This window comes from Ursus americanus, chromosome 13, assembly GCF_024610735.1.
Source record: "Ursus americanus isolate L20-20 chromosome 13, mUrsAme1.1.p, whole genome shotgun sequence".
NCBI lineage: Eukaryota > Metazoa > Chordata > Mammalia > Carnivora > Ursidae > Ursus > Ursus americanus.
Window position 1 is genome coordinate 51,091,912 of NC_142139.1, and position 17,762 is coordinate 51,109,673.

Consider the following 17,762-nt stretch of genomic DNA (forward strand, 5'->3'; position numbering starts at 1 on the left):
CTACTCTCTCTCTCTCTCTCTCAAATAAACAAAATCTCTTTAAAAAAAAAAAAAGAATTCAAAATAATCCTTTGGAAGGAAGTTTAGTGAACTACAAGAACACAGAGACAAACAAAATTAGGAAAACAATGCATTAACGTTGCAGAGGTAGGAGGTTAGTGGACTGCTAGGAGTGCTTAAAGAAAACCATCTTGTTCAAACCATCATTCCCCTGACTGAAGCAACAGCAGAGTCAACCGTCACCAGTCTGTCTGCCTTACGTCACATTTGATCAGAATTTCACAGGTTATAAGTCTTTGTGCCTCTAATCACTCTCCACCATTCTATCTTCAATCCTGCTTTTATAAAAACCTTTAAAACTCTGATCATATCATACTATATATATATATATATATATATATATATATATATACACACTTTAGTGGTTTATCATCACTATAAATATAAAGAACAAAATATTCAGCTCTTTACGCTCTAATTCCAAGCTATCTTTCTAGCCTCACCTCCTACCACTGGGGTCTATCCTTCAGCCGTTAACAAATGACCTGCTGTTTCTTAATAATTCTGTGCCTTTGTGGAATTCCTTTATGTCTTCTCTTATTTCACCTCTCTTTCTGAAATGGTTCTTAAATTCTTCACCGCACACACGTTTCCCTGTCTTGAAGCACCTCATACATAACTCTATAACAGCATTCACACATTATTTGCCTGCTTTCCCCATCAACAAATGCACTCTTTCAAGTCAGAAGCTTTATCTTATTCATTTGCATTCTCCACACCTTGACTTATTCTTGGGGCTTGCCAGTCACTCAGTAGAAGTTTGATGAATGGATGAATAGTGATGTCTCTATAATTACATGAAAAATCAGGAAGTCCTAACCTACACATTATTTCTTACATTATTTGAAATTTCACCAATTGAAACAAAAAAAATTGAATTACAAGAATGTTATATACAATCTTGAGGTTTCCTAAATAAATGCTTTGAAAAAGTCAATCATTTATATTCATAATCACTCCTAAAGTTTAAAACCTGATCTTCCCCATTTTAAATTCTTGTGATGTCATTAAATTAGAACCATGATGGGAGAAAAGAAGAAGACTGCTTCGGAAGAAGTTAAGAACCCAAGAATTCCCCCATCTCTCCCCCAGACAAATATATATATATGCATATAAGTAAAATATATATATATACATATATTTTTTATTTACCTAAATTTTCCAATAATATATTGAGAATTTCAATTATGTGGTTTACAGATAAAATGCATAAGTGAATATTTAATCATATAATTTAAAGAGAGAAATGTTGCCAAATAATGAAAATAATTTGAAAAGTATTCATAGTTCATTTTTATGACAGCTAAGAATTGATTTTATGCTATCTCAAATTGTCATATAGTAGCCCATGAAAGATTATGAAAAATTGTCCTTCAAATCTATTTCTGTTAAACTTCTAAAAATAGATACATTTTTCAAACAAGGAAAAAGAAGAACAGATCCAAATGACTTCAGTTACAAATATGTCACTAGTATCTAATTTAAAATATATTTGCATGTATTAATCTTTCTGAATTTATGCACTTTTATGCAGACATTTTTTTAAATATGATTATCTGTAGTATTACAATTGTTTATTTATCTTAATTTTTTAAACCAAAATTTCAAAAAATCCTCAGTAGCCCAGAAAATACAGTTAAGTATCCAGAGAACTCAAACTCTGCTAATGACAAAGTGTATCTTCAGATTACAACTTTAAAATGTGTGAGAATTAATTTGTGAATGGTTGGTGTAGTTTTTCCAGTCAATTTTAAAATTCAAAGCTATAAAACAAAGTTCTTGATCCAAAGTAAATTTGGATTGCAGAAATAGACACGAAAGTCTGATTTGGAAAAGAGCTAATGTAATGGATTTTCACTTACATATAATTAAAATCATTTATTACATATAATTTCTAGTGCTTTGAATATAAATGTAATAAATTTTCTTTAAACTAATTATTCACAGAATCGCTATTTCAGTAAGAAATTGATCTGATTTACAGAGAATGATGTCTGGATTACCATTTTAAATGCAATAAAATTATCACTTATAGAGATGTATTATATTCTCTAAGATATTCTAATGTTATTTATACTTACTATCATTCATTCATTCAATAAACATTATTGGATACTGTCTTACAGATTTTGCTAAAGTATCAATTAATGGTGAATTCTTTTTTACATATTGCAAATCAGTAGAGATTTTCCATATTTTATTAAGATGCCATCAAATATAAGTATTTTCTCTACCACTAAGAAGGAAAAAAACACATTTGCTATTTAAATATTTGACACTTTAATTTCTTATCATTTATAATATTTATCTTAATATTTGTTGAAAGGGCTGTTTGGACTTACATATCCATAGATTCTTTCTACCAACTCCTGTTGAATTCAATACATGCAAAATAATTGCTTAAGAGCAATTTCTAAAACTTTTTCATATTGAGTCAAACTTCTGTGAAACATTTTACAATTCAAAGTAATCAGTGTTTATTTCTTTTTTTTACATAGAATTATCCTCTATGCCACCAAGTAAATTGGTAAAGCAATATTTCTTAAAAGAAGAGTTCTAGTATTGTCTCCAAGCTTTTAACACCCCACTGCAGCTGCTGATGCTGAAGCTTTCTTGCTCTTACCAGAAGATGTCAGTAAACAGTTTTTTGGATAACACAGAGGAATCATGTTTCCCATTGAATAGTTTTCACACGACTTGCTTACTGAACCACTGAGATGTTGCAGCTCGACTGTCACATCGCCAGGAGCGACACATGCCACAACTAAATCTATTCATGAAAAGGCAACTAAAAGTACATCTCAATCACCAACTGGACAATAGCAACAGCAAGCTGTATATTAACTTCAGAAATGTTAAAGATGTGTAAAATATGTGCATCTTAGAATCAGTGAAAAAGTGTCCATGAATTTGCCTTGGTACCAGTAACTGACTTTTTCAATTAATGTTATTATGACAATAAAATCAGGATCATGTGTATTTTGTAATCATTTAAATCTCGTTTGGCAAACTGTCTTTCCTGCACGTTGATATATCAGTGTCACCCCTCCCTAAAATCTTCCAGTAGTCTTGTACAACTCAGGATGCCATATAACCAATTCTTTCTCCTAACCAATCATTTGACTTTCCTATCACTGTTCTTTAACAACACCCACGGAAGTCAAATCTGGTTCCCTGTCTTCTCTTATCCAATGATTTCCATTTTCTCTGAGTATAAGAAACCATTTGAACATGAAAAAAATAATGTGTTCCTATATGACAGTAATGGTATTTCAGTATTCACTAATTGAGAAAACTCATAATGACAAGAAGCTACTACACATTAATAAAATATTTAGATAATTTTTTATTAAGAATCAGAGTACCAACCTAAAATTAATTGATTAATTACAAGAACAGAGATATAATTTCACTATAAATCGTACTTGAAATAAGAAAAAGAATCATAATAATTGGCATATACTCTTTAAAAATATTAGTACGTATAATTGAATGAACTTTTTTTTATCTGAAGACCATGTTTGTTATGTTTGTAGACATGAAGGGCCTTGCAATAGCGCTTCTGCTCCCCAGGAATCTAAGGCCACTGGTTGGAAATCACTGCTTGGGGTCAGCAATTCCCTACCTGAGCATCACAACACTAGTGTTATCATCAGTCATGAGAATCTAAGGGATAGGAAACTGAATAGCTTGAAAACTATCTGATTTATGCTTCTCTTCAAACAATATTCCCATATAGATACATGATGTTCAACATCAAAAGAACCAAGAACCACTGCTCCAGATGTAACTCAACAAACCCAAGACTCGGTGCTTCCCAATCCTTCCTCCCGTGCCCCTGGAAGCATAACAAATCGATTGTCTCTCTCTTTACCTTTTTTTTTTAAAGATTTATTTTTAAGTAATCCCTACACCCAGTGTGGGGCTCAAATTTACAATCCCCTGATCGAAAGTCACATGCTCTAATGACTGAGTCAGTCGGGCGCCCCTCTCTTTACTTCTGAATTCTGCTAGAGACTAACCATTCTTCCCACACATGGCTCCAGCCACAACCAACTGACTGGAGTCCATATTACAAGTACAGCCTATTTGCTGTCCTTACTCTAGATGATATATATTTTTTTAATTATTTATTTGCAAGACAGAAAGAGAGAGAGCACGTTGTGGGGGGAGCAGAGGGAGAGGGAGAGAGAAACCTCGAGCAGACTCCCTGCTGAGCACAGAGCCCCATGCAGGGCTCAATCCCAGTACCCTGACATCATGACTGAGCTGAAATCAAGAGTTGGATGCTTAACCGACTGCACCACCCAGGTGCCCCTAGATGATATTTTTGTACATGCCACGTAAACCACCTGGTTCCTAAGATTTTCTAAATTTCTTTCTTCCTCTCCCTTACAATTCCTTTTTTCTTTTGTCTTTTCTATGAAGTCTTCTCAAATTAAGAACATATTTAGCAGATCACACGATCAGTTAAGATATATCTATTACACATATTATATATTTCAATTCAATTTAATATTTATTGAACTTCTACCTGACATGCATCTCAGTGTCATAGAAATTATAAATGCAAACAAACTATCTCACTATTCCGGGCCGCAAGACATTTAGAGTCTAGTAGGGAAGAATGTATACTAACAAACAATTACAATAGAGTATAAGAGTGCAATAGCTTAGATACTTATCATGATCATAGAGGACATTAAAAAAACATTTCCCACAAGAAAACAGTATGGAGAGAAACACAATCATCATACAGTTTCGCTCATACGTGGAACATAAGGAATAGAGTGGAGGACCACATGGAAAGGGAGGGAAAACTGAATGGGAAGAAACTAGAGAGGGAGACAAACCATGAAAGACTCTGGACCCTGGGAAACAAACTGAGGGTTACAGAAGGGAGGGAGGTGGGCTGATGGCATAGCTGGGTGATGGGTATTAAGGAGAGCATGTGTGGTGATGAGCACTGGGTGTTATATGCAACTAATGGATCAATGAACACTACAACAAAAACTAATGATGTACTATATGTTGGCTAACTTAGTATAAAGAAAAAAAGAAAAGGCAGGGGAAAAAAACATTATGGAAAAAGTTATGAAAGAATAAAACAGCAAGATTTTATTTGAACTACACTAGATTCACTGTCACTGGAGTATAAGATTCTACAAGAGCAACTGCTACAATGAGGGGGAACAACTGGACAAGGTTTTAAGTCTTTAAGCAACTTGTGACTATATCTTGGAATATCAATTTTGCATATGTGGGAGGCACTGGAATATTTAAGAAGACATGTCACATAATCAAGGTACAGTACACAAGAAAAGAATAAGAGCATGAGTAGGAAGACCAGCTGGTGAGCTACAGCATTCACTAGAGAAGTGCAAAGAGAAGACCTACAGTAATGCAGCAGGGGTGGGGAACAGAGGGTATATTAGGGAGTTGGTTACAATCAATAGAACATGATCATTGATTAAATAGAATTTTTATGTGGAATGAAGAGGAATTAAGGATAAATCTGAAAGCAAAACAACCATAAGACACACATACACACATATACGCCATCAAATAAAAGAGAAATCTGTCTGACATTTCAAAACAAAGTAGGAATCCCTTAAACAGAAATCCCCAGCTTTGTTTCTGTAAAATTAGACTATCTATAATCATCTTGAGAAGCATTTAGAAATTCTCAAATAGAAAATAATTTCACTTAAGAAGTAATTAATGAATAACACTAGTTTTTTGCGGGGATTTTTTGGTTTTTTTGTTTTTGTTTTTGTTTAAGACTCAAGACCAGTGTCACAAAATCAGTAATAATATTTAAGCTTCCTCAACAGGCAGGGGATGATTGAGTTTGTGAAGATGAGTCATATTTCTTCTGTATCTGTCACTGCTGTTGATTTTTTTACCACACAGCACAAATATCCCACTGATGGTCAAAGAAGTTTTAACTGCTAGGAGAGTTTTGACATCCTTAATTTAATATCCATGCACTCAAATATAGTTACTCTCAAACTCAAATCCCACATCTACCTTATATGTAAGATTACATAGCACTTGTCATGAACACATATTATCTAGAAAAGGTGAACTTTCAAGTTATATATACATTTTAATATAAAAATACTTGCCCCAAAGACACATTTTTTATTATGTTCAATTAGCAAATACATTTTTTAATCATTTTCTTTTCTCCCAGGTTCTCCTCTTATGTTTTATTTTTATTTTTTTTAATCCCAGTATAGCTAACATACAGTGTTATATTGGTTTCAGGTGTACTATATAGTGACTCAACAATTCTATACATTACTCAGTGCTCATCATAAGTGTACTTTTAATCCCCTTCACTTTTTTCACCCATCCCCCCCACTCCCCTCCCCTCTGGTAACCACCAGTTTGTTCTCTCCAAATATGTGGTGTTGTTTTTGGTTTTTTTTTTTTTTTATTTAAATGGAATGAAAAAGCCAGAACAAAGAGTATGTGAAAATTTTTATGGCCAAATTTGTCATGTGGGATGTCTCTCAAGGAAGTAGTGTAGCTCGGTGGTTAATAGCAAGGGCTGTAGCACCCAACAAAGCTTGGTTCATGCCCTTGTTCTCTGTGACCTTGTCAAATTGCTGAATCTCTGACTCTTGTTTCCATATCTGTAAAATTAAATAATAAGCTCTATCTTATAATCTGTAGTACCAAGAGAAACAATTGATATACCAGGCTTAATACAGTGGATTGAATATAGAAAGCATACAGGAAATGGTAGGAATTATTAAAGTTCTTTTCAATTAAAACAATATGGAAATTTCCTCCAGATAGTTCCTAAGTCATTAAAAATGGGGTGGGAACATTGAGTGTCAGCCGGATTTAACTTCCTTCCAAAGAAGAATATGCGAAGGACAGGGAAAGGCAACTTTAGGGCACAGAAGCCTGGGGAACATTCCTCTTTCCAGGTGATCAGATTGACGTGACCAATGATAAATCATCTTGATAGTATGTATCCCTGACGTGACATGATGTGATGAGAAGGGCACTTCCTAGTCTTTCATGAGAAAAAGTAAGATAAACCAAACTGAGACGCATTCTACAAAATAGCTGAGTAGTCCTCTCCAAAAGTGTTAAGCTTATGAAAAAACAAAAAAAGATTGAGAAACTGTCACAAACCAGAGGAGACTAAGGACACACAACAATTAAACACAACACAGTATCCTGAATGGGGTCATGGAATAAAAAAGGGACATTAGTGGGAAAAACAGTGAAGTGTGAACAAAGTCTGGAGTTTAGCTAATAATAATGCAGTAAGAACTAATGTGGTTTTTTTCATTTTGATAAATATTCCATGATTATAGATGTTAAAAACTGGAAAAATGAGTAAGTGTGTAGGAATTGCCTATACTATCTTTGCAACTTCTCTGTAAATCTCAATTTAAAATTATTTCAAAATAAAAAGTGTATTAAAAAGACAATAGTGGGGAGGCCATAAAATGTAGAAATGATTTGACTCCATTTACTTAAAACATGCTTACTGAAATATTAAATAGATAGATACCATTAACCTCCCGAGTTTGCGGCTTTATGATTTTTGAATTCTGATAACTTCACAAAACAGATCTTAATTCACAACAATCTAATCTAGTAAAGTATCTTCATACAATGCCAAACAATATGGGTAAAAATACAAGATCCTAATAGAGTTTGTGTTTTTTTTAAAAAGACTCCAAACGTATTAACAATTTTTACTCTTATAAGTGAAAGCACTTGGATATGTCAACATTAATGCATTTTTTTTCTTTATGAACCACCCACTAGCAAGTAGTATTTTTACAGCAAATTCAAATATGGAAAAGTACATAAAAGTAACTTAAATGCGAAATTAAAACAGATAAAAACTAAAGGCTCCTCCAAAGCTGGTTTACATTGCAAAGAGAGGACAGATATATTAAACAAATTAATGAGCCTGAAGTAGCAATTCTCTTTCTGAGTACAGGTTAAAATAAAAGCAAAAACCCTACAACGCTGATACCTTTCCATAACAGATAATTTCTTCAATGTCTGAGCAGTGAATCCCCATTGGAAGTAACTCATTACCACTGGACTTACAGCCCAGAATATGGGCAATTCCCCTTGTATATTTTTTGAGTTTTCATATTTTGCTTCAAATTATAAGCTGTGGCACAACACCGGTATGCAGATTTACAGTTATCCATTAGACATTATGATTCAGTCGCTCCAAAGGCCTTTCAAGTGTGTTTTCTACAGAATTAGACTAAACATCCACCAGAGCTTAAAACGGGCATTTCTTTTAGGATGCTTACACAGACCCTAAGTCCCTGAGGTCGTGGGCAATATATTATTGCTCCTGTGGACAAATGGCACCCTGGTTACTGGAAAGGCTTGCGTTTTTGAGAGTATCTCTAGAAAAAGGTTATACTTTAATATTCTCCAAGTTAAAGTAACACAAAAATTGAAGTAAAGTGGGGTACTCTGCTATGGCTAGAGGGAGTGAAGTGATGGAGGGAAGATAATTCACTTTCGGGTGTACTCTAGAGAATAAAATGACAGATTATTTTTCAGAATAAAAAAGATCTAAGTAAAAAGGCACAGAAAAACAAGTGTGTTTCAAGTTTCTTTGAAAATCTTGACATTTTAAACAAAATATATCTTAAAGTATGTACTCGGACTATCCCACAATATATTCCTCCTGACATACACATATAAACCAAATACCTGCTCAAAATCATCATTTTCTAAAATATTTTATTTATTTATTTTAGAGAGAGAGAGAGGGAGAGAGGGCGTGAGTTGTGGGGGGTGGGGTGGAGGGAAAGGGAGAGAGACAAGCAGACTCCGTGCTGAGCAGGGAACCTGACAAGGGGCTCAATCCCATGACCCTGAGATCATGACCTGAGCCAAAACCAAGAGTCAGATCCTTAACTGACTGAGCCACCCAGGCACCCCTCAAAATTATCATTTAAAAAACATATAAGAAAAAAAAATCTGCAGAATTATAAAAAAAAAAAAAAACATATAGGAAGCACGTGTTCATCCAACAAATATTAAGTGCCCACTTTGTGCTAGGCTTTGTGCAAGGAGGTAGCATTGTTTTCATTTCATAGAGCTATGTTCTTTCCATTAAGAGAGCCTCCGAGGATAAATCCCTTAACTGTCCACAATAATTCTAAAATCTATGTTTTAATGGAGGGAAAAAAAGCTAGTGCCAAAAGTCCTGACAAATTTGACATATTAATGGAAATCTTAGGAATACTGTAATGGAAAGAAATTATTGCATCAGAAAGCAGCAGGCCTGAAATAATAAGAGGGAAATTTAGAAATTGCCGTTATTATTGAAATCCAGTATTAGCTTAAGGAAAAGGAATCAAGTAATCAAAAGTACATAAGGCACAATCTGTTGGACGTTAAGGATATTGGATTTTTGCCTCCTGAATTAAATCTGACAAGCTCAGTCAAAGCATTCCAACTGAGGCTACACAGGCCCTAGACATACAGAGGAGAGTTTTTCTATTTGGTACCACAAATATTGTTCCGGTCTATCTTCCATGATGTTCTAATAATCAAGCTGTTTGGCTACTGGGCGATGACTCAATACAATGCATTTTCAACTGTTACAAAGGAAAAAAATTTAGAGAAGGACACTAATCCAAAGACAGATGATTTTGCCTTTTATAGCATTCTCTTTTCTGAAACAAAGACAAATACAATTATGGATTCCTTCAACTAAATCATATCTTAAAAATAAATCCCAAAGTATATTCATTCAAAGTAAAATATTTCAATTTTCAATAGAATTCACTAATTATATGACTAAATTCTATTAGCAAATGTGTTCAATGGAAGAAAAATATATAAAACCCATGTGTTGTCATGGAACCCATAAATGACAAATAAAAATCGAAATGTAAGATCTCTGTACCTAATCTTTTAGAACAGAACACTTCTCAAGACTAGGCATTCAATTCAATCATAAGTGGCTCTTTCTCTTCCTCCTCCTCCCGTTCCACCTCCATATAATGTCATTATCATTATTATCATTTTCATTATTGCTAAGAGTTTGCTTTAGTGGCCACTCTAAGCTTTCCTTCCCAATCCTCTGGCTGAAACAATATCTCAGACAATGAATCATATACCTGGCTGGCTGAAAACAACTGCTATATGTTTATGGAAGTTGATCACTAGCCATAATAAGCTTCTGATATACCTATAAATCTTAAAACCTCTGCCTAGCCTTCCCATCTATCCATGGTAGTTTCAATATAACCTGAAATTCCCAAAGTGGTATTTTATCCAGATGCCCCAAATCCCCTCTCTAGAGATTTTCCAGGCTTCTGAACAATTTCCACTCCTTGAATGATATTTTTACAATATTGGTGGAGAAAGACATGCATGAAATTAAGAGTGATACTGGTTTGAAGGTAGTAAGTGCATCCGTGCAACAGACACATGCAAAGTGATGAAAGAGGGAGACTTACTCATTTGCCAGTCTGATTCAGGGTGGTGACAAAAAAGAGGTGGCATTTAAACTGAGCATTAAAAAATAAGGATGATGTAATAGATAGGGAAAGAGAACACGGGGGAAAAAGAAACTAAAGCACACAAATACCCAGCATGTTTAATTTGTCCAGAAAAGGTCTTTGGAGAGATATCATGAAAAAAAAAAAGACACTATAAATTAAGATAAGACCAGATCTTAAAATACCCAAATATATAATTAAGCATTTAATATGCTTAAAATGGGAGACATTTAAGTTTTATAGAGGACCAATAACTCCCATGACTATGCGCAAAAACGCTAAGGGAGAAAAGGCATTAGACGCGGAAGAACCAGACATGCTAACCCACAGCAATGGCAGTAGAAATGAAAGACAGCAATTGGAAAAGAGAAGTATTTTGAAGGTTTAATTGCCAGGATTTGAAATGAGGAAAAGAAAGTAGAGTCTTACCTATTTATGTTTATGTGGTAGCCGGGGTAAAAAGTAGCTATCAATCTATAAGAAACACAGAATAATTATAAGGCTGTCTTAAGAAGATAGGTTTGGATCTCACCATACTGAATTCTACAGAAAAAAGAGGTGGGAAAGCCTATCCAACTGAAAAAGAGTTCCCCTCAGAGGTGAGGAAAAGGGGCAGGGCTGGATGTGTACATTCGAGAGCGACGAACACAAAACTCCTAGCTAAGCCTGGGGCCTGTGTGGAATCACCCAAGCAGAGAACATTGAGCCAATTAAAAAGGCCAATGCCAGAAATTTAATGAACTCATGTATATAATGAGTGAATAAACAGAGTGTCAAAGAAGAAAACCAACAGGGAAAAAAAATCAATAAAATAAAGGAAGAATGCCAAAGGTTCCATCTTATAGAAGGCAAAAGAAATGAAAATGTCCCAAAGTGGATGGGAAAACATTCTAGAAAGATTGAAGGCTGGTAGAGCTCATGAATTTAGTTGACTTTGACAAAAGAGTCAAAATGAAGTATGAAAGTAAAAACGAATTGCAAAAGGAATGGCATAAAGGAAGGGAAAGGACAGAGGATGTTCTTAGACAAAAGACAAATGATGGACTAGGACTGTATAGGAGGTAAGAGGAAAGGGGGCAGAGGACAGGTTAGTCCAGGAGAGAAGTATGGATTTCTTTTTCTCTAGAGTGGGGCGGGGGTAGATACTTCTGACATACACAGTAGCACGTCATGTTCAACTGACGGAGCATTCAGAATTTCTACAGCTCTTTTGGAAAGTGGTGATGGCAAACACAGCATAGGTCAACCTATATAATTGTCACTGTTGATGCCCAGACGGAGGGCTGTATAATAGGAAAAGCCTCTTCCCACTTTCTAAAGAGCTTATAAAAGACCTTCTGGGAACTCCACTAAATTGGGCCTCTTATGGGCTATTGTCTCTTGTATCTGATTCATTAAATACTTCCTACACAAGCACATTGTTCCATTGTTCAAAAATAACACAATTAAAAATTTTAAATGGCATATCTGAACTTTAACATGTCTTGAATTAAAATTACTTCATAGTTTTGTAGTGAAAAATCTTAAAATCAACTTAAATTTCCCAAATCTCTTTTTTGAGAAACAGCAAAGCTTTATTAACCCTGGTGTCAAAACTCCTAAAAGGTAGAGAATTTCAGTTACAGAAGATAAGGCTGGGGAAAGCCTAAAAACACTTTATGTGTATGAGTTCTATTATAAAGAATATTTCTTATGAGCACCCTGTTAAGGCTTGAAGAAAGACAGGAATCTACCGGCAGAATGAAAAGTTCAGTTAGGCATAATTGCAAGTATATTGTCATGTTTACAAACACAAGGCTTCCAAAAGAGGTCTTTAAAATCACTAACAGATGTTTATCTTTCTGGAGCGGGAGTGGCTGGACATTATGAAATCCACAGACCCACAATAGGATCTGTAATTTTATCTCTGCCAATTGAGTTGATCCATGTTTTCTCCCTAGCTTGGAATAAAACTTCCCAATGTGTGAACATACAAACTATTCTACTACCCAGCTCACTTTTGTCTCCATTCTTTCAATAAGGGGCCCCTGAAACTGGGTAGGCCCCTCTCTGCTTTGTCATTTGTGACCAAACTTTAATGATTTGTTTCTGTATAATGACCTTAAGAAACTCAATCTTTTTTTTTTTTTTTAAGATTTTATTTATTTATTTGACAGAGAGAGATAGCGAAAGAGGGAACACAAGCATGGGGGAACTGGAGAGCAAGAAACACGCTCCCTGCTGAGCAGGGAGCCCGACTGCGGGGCTCCATCCCAAGACACTGGGATCATGATCTGAGCCAAGGGCAGACGCTAACGACCGAGCCACCTAGGTGCCCCAAGAAAGTCAATCTTTTAAATAAGAATACACATTTCTCTTTCAAGAAATGAAGAATGCATCTGTAGTAAGAAGAATACTTTCCAGAAGCACCAAGGCAGAGGGCAGCTAAAACACTGGGCCACCTTGGACAAATGAACTCACAGGATTAAATGAAAAATAAATGAGATTGTGTGTAGACTATCTATCATTGTACCTGGCACAGAATAGGTGTTCAACGAATTACATCCTTTGTTCTTCATGGCACTGCAGTCATGCCCTTCCAAGTGTTTTTGTGACCCCTTGGAACAAGTACTGTTCACTAAACATACAACTTTTGGGGTTTGATGTCATTTTATCACACCCTCATCACCACAACTACCCACACTCCATTCCACCAATCTCTGCCAACACGCACACACACACACACACACACACACACATTTCACGTCTGGGATCTGAAGTGAAATTCATGAGAGACAAAGTAAAGGAAATTTTATTTTCTTAGTTGCTATTAGGAAAGAGAAAAGTTATAGCTCTTATGGGCTTTACTGTGATAATCAACACCCGGAGTGACTGGTAAATCTGAGTAAAAGCTCCCCTACCCCTACCCACTGCTGGCATTTAAGATATCAAGCTGACATACTATTCGATTCTTTACCAAATGGACTACTGCAAGCTATTTCATTCTAAATCACATTCTTGAAAACAATCAAATTATGAATTAATCCCTAAAGACTAGAAGACTGCAAGCCACGAAATAGTACAGAAGCCTGCAATTAGGATCATAAATAGGAGACTGAAGAAGAGATACCAGAAACAATGTTACACGATTAGCTATAACCAAAGGGAAAAAAACAAGTATAGATAGATATCCCTGAAGATAATCCATGAACACAGTACAAGTGATAGGGGGTGGAAAATGCAAACTGTGAGGCCCCTAGCAACAGTCTATTACATTCTAAAGAAGCAAACCAAACCAATAGTTTAAAGTATGTATTACTAAGTAGTAAACTAAGAGCTTTTACAGATACGGCAAGCGCATTTCGAAATAAATGAGAAGTCGTGTGTGGCCCCTTTGTGTATCCCCCTTCCACTTCTCCACGTCTTTACTCATTTTCAAACTATTTAGAGTCAGCAGTGGTCGGATCAGGCTCAGAGTTCTTTAATAATAATTTCCAAGAACGCATATAAATTCTCAAATAGCTACTTTGGATTTGAAGTCTTATGTTAACTCTAACAGAAATACTTTGTATTGAAATGGGCTGTGGCAAGGCACATGGCAAGATAAGTTATTTCCCCAAAGTACAATGAAAACACCCGTGATCCTAGAACCTGTGACTACTTCCTGATAAATATTCACAACAAAATTATATGTTCTTGATGCAGCTATTATGTTTACATGCTACATTTTTACAAATGTCCTTAAACAGCAGGATTTTGTCTGTGGCTACTTGGTCCACAGGTTGGCTTTTGTTTGTTTTGGTTTTTTTTGTTTGTGGAAAGAAGAAAGTCAAATGTAGTAAATAAGCCATTTGTTTTTTAACTAGTTTTTTTTAGAAAAGTTGCTTTTAGATTTTTAAATGCTTGATAAATCTGAACGTTTTCATCAAATAGATTTGTAAATATAGACATAGTCTAAGTTTCCAGCATCATTTGTAAAACTCCAAACACACTGCTGTGATTATAGTGAACCCCTTCATTCATCAATTCATCAAATTGAAAATTTATTGTGCACTATGTACCAGACACTGTTCTAGGCACTGGGAAACAATTGTAGACCCAAAAGGGCCAGAGTCCTACACTCAAATAGACTGCATTTTAGTTAGGAAGACAGATACTGACCAAATAAATATAACATACGTACAGATAGAAAATCACAAATTATGATTAAGTGCTATTCAGGAATAGGACAGAATATTCTAGAAAGACTAACAGTGTGGAGTAGTGGGTTCAGGATGAAGGCCATTTAGCTCAAATCTGACAAAGTAGGAGTGGCACCCCAAAAGTGGGGAGAAAATATTTTAGACAGGAAAATATCAGATATTGAAAAGAACCTAAAACAAGGTTCGAGTGAATTATATGATCAGAACAGCATTGCATTTGAGATCAGAACACCTGGGTCCTATTCCAGCAGCATCAATAATTAACAGCATGAACAAATGAGGAAGTTGAGAATAAGGTATCCTCTAACTCTAAAATCCCATGCTTTCATGGGTAATCTTTACCTCAAAAATTGCGAAATGGTATTTTATAGAAAAAAAGTATCTTATTTGTTTAAAGCATTTATTTTATACAAACTACATTGAATATTTTATTAACCAAGAACCCGTAATGAAAACTCCCACATATTTTCCATATGTAAGTAGAATTTTAAAATAACATACAAAAATAATACTGCAGCATGTTACAAATAAACTCACTTCAAATATTTAATAATGCCTTGAACCTTTAAAATGTTATTACTCATTGTTACTAACACATATATATCTCATTCACAAAGTTATATTAAAGTGAAATCATGTTATTGTCACTACATATGGAATAAAAATGTGACTCAAAGAGAAAAATAAATGTAGCCAGGAATTTTAATTCCCCAGAATTTATCACGGTCAAAAAAATTCGTTCTCAAGCATTGTAGTCTCCAGATTTGTTCATCTTTCTATAACATGTCAGGAAGGTAATAATCATTAAAGAAAAAAATTTAAGTAAATTAATCTCATCAAGACTGTGGCATTCTTTTCTTCAGCTGGAACACTTCACCTCTTACTAAAATTATAGAATTCTATGAACTCTTGAGGAGTTATCTACTAAAACGAACCAACCTCATTTTTTTAGAGAAGTAATTGAGTTCCAGAATGAGAAGTCCAAGGTCACACTCCAGGTCAGAATCGAGTCAAGGCTGGTTTGATGATGTTGCTAAACTTACTTCCCCATTACTTTGCCACCTCATACTCATCTCCCTCCTACACACTAGTGGGCTTTAAATAATTCTTCTAACCGCAATAAGATTGTTTTGTTTCAGGAAACCATTAATAGTCACTTGATTTCAGATTGCCTCCCAGATCCTTCTCCGATATTCCTTGAATTTAGGTTATAATTTATACTTGCAGTGACGAAGGATAAAGTATTCCTTCTAAAACTGAGAAGGACAATTGAGGTTAAAACATAAGAACTAGGAAGATCGGTAGGAGAAGAAAGGGTATAAAGAAAGGGGGGGTAAACAGAAGGGGGAATGAAGCATGAGAGACTATGGACTCAGAAACAAACTGAGGGCTTCAGAGGGGAGGGGGTGGGGGAATGGGATAGGCTGGTGATGGGTAGTAAGGAGGGCACGTATTGCATGGTGCACTGGGTGTTATACGCAACTATTGAATCATCGAACTTTACATCAAAAACCAGGGATATACTGTATGGTGACTAACATAATATAATAAAAAAAAATTAAAAATAAATAAATAAAGAATCATAAGAAGACCAAAAAAAAAAAAAAAGATAAATGAATGTCCTAATGTAATTCCATGCACATCCAGAAAGTTTATCAAAATAAAGTAAAAAGAGAAAAAATATTCATTTAGCCTCTTCTACAAAAAATACTGATGCCATAAATTTACATTATCAATAACAACATCTGCTCATTGAGTAATTTTTAATTTGGGAAGGGTGTAATATGTGAAGATGTGACACACATTTTGCATATTTTCTTACACTATGTCCCTCTAAACTTTACTTATTTCCTTCTGACTTTTTAATTTTAAGCACTTTGGCTGGAAGAAGAGGAAAAACGCTTACTTGAACAAAAGATCGAAAAGATTTGGATGAACACAAAAGGAGTAGAAACTAGCCTTCCCCACAACCCACAACTCATCTCCTGCCCTGTAAGATGGAGGTTTTCTAGATTTTTCTGAACGAAGGACAGAACTCTCAGATAATTTTATAAATCTAGAGAAAAGGAAGAACTGAACTCTCCTCAGGGATTTAGAAAAACCCAAGCAAGCCTCACAGAGTTCTATCCAGCCCAGCATAGTAAGGGGAGTAACCAAATTAACTTGGATGCGTCTAAAAGTGATGGATCTGATGGGGCATTGTGCACAGAAATGGAAGGAAAAAATGGCTGCAACCTGTTTATTCCTTGAAGGCTGAGATGAAACGATGGACATGTCAAAAGCTGGTAGGTGGAAACGTGGCCAGGGTAGATCAGAGCCCCTCTCCTCCCAACCCCGTGGAATCTCTGTCCTACCTCACTGTCTCTTACCTCCCACGTCCAATCCCTTGGGCAGAAGGAAGGGAAAGCCTGAACCCAATGCCATTCCATTTTTCTCACTCTGAGGTATAGAGACCTAAACTAGAAATGAAATCAAACAACAATAGAAATGTTCCGCTTATGCATTAAGATTGTCATCTTTTGTATAAAGGACACTGCTAAATGCCAAAGGTACAGATTAATTTATGAAACAGTTTATGCCCTTAAGTTGGGGCTCCAGTTAGGAGCCAAAGTACAGACACAACCAAAGCAAACAAAAATATAAGGAAATTCGTGCAATGTAACAAGACAGCGAAACTGTAAGATGGTTCCAACTCCCGAATGCACCTCCTTTCAGGAAGAATATATGAGCTTAATGTTCAAGTCTTCAAAACTATTGTGCTGTAAATGCTTTCAAATCATGTGTCTTCATTCACATTATTGGCCCCTTGAGCCTACTAAACATGTCAAATCTTCAAGTTGTCTTATAGCTACACTGACTCTTTTATATCTGCCAGATGGAGTAACTATACACTAATGAATACAGAGCAATGTATGAGAGAAGCTGGAGTGACAGGACTAGCAAATGTGCCTCTCTACCTAGAGTAGTTAGATCAAGCATCCTTTCAGAAACCACCAACCTAAAT